The 349-nt window shown below is 49.3% G+C and overlaps 1 protein-coding gene across 1 annotated transcript in view; it reads left to right on the plus strand.

Moving 5' to 3' along the window:
• Positions 1-14: 14 nt before the first annotated feature.
• LOC107549597 (DENN domain-containing protein 2A) overlaps positions 15-349 on the plus strand; it is a 41,884-nt gene continuing 41,549 nt past the window's right edge. Inside the window, exon 1 of the mRNA XM_016230746.1 lies at positions 15-271. The gene's annotated coding sequence lies outside the window, so the exon portion shown is untranslated. The remainder of the gene's footprint in view (positions 272-349) is intronic.

Here is a 349-nt window from a genome sequence, read left to right on the forward strand (position 1 = left end):
GATAAAGTTGCCTGCAGCTGGAGTTTGAGTCTGTCTGAGCGACTGCTGCTTCTCTTCTGCTTGCAGGCCGTTTGCAGGATACACGGGGACCGGCTGGGAAAAAGAGGATTTAATCAGCCAAAGCGTGTGCTGGAGAAGGAAAAAAGAGGAAAGGGAGGAGAAAAAGGGAATAGCTGCTCAGATCATGAGAGTGGATGCCGTCTTTCCTGGGGTCAGATTTCACAAAATGAGAGACCACTGCAATACTGCAGGGCGCAAGCAACAGAGCAAGGTATGTGTGTGTGTGTGTGTGTGTGTGTGGGTGTGTGTGTGTGTGTTTATGTGGCTATATTTGGGGGGGAAAATTTGT

This window comes from Sinocyclocheilus grahami, unplaced genomic scaffold, assembly GCF_001515645.1.
Source record: "Sinocyclocheilus grahami isolate Dianchi unplaced genomic scaffold, SAMN03320097.WGS_v1.1 scaffold376.1, whole genome shotgun sequence".
Lineage (NCBI taxonomy): Eukaryota > Metazoa > Chordata > Actinopteri > Cypriniformes > Cyprinidae > Sinocyclocheilus > Sinocyclocheilus grahami.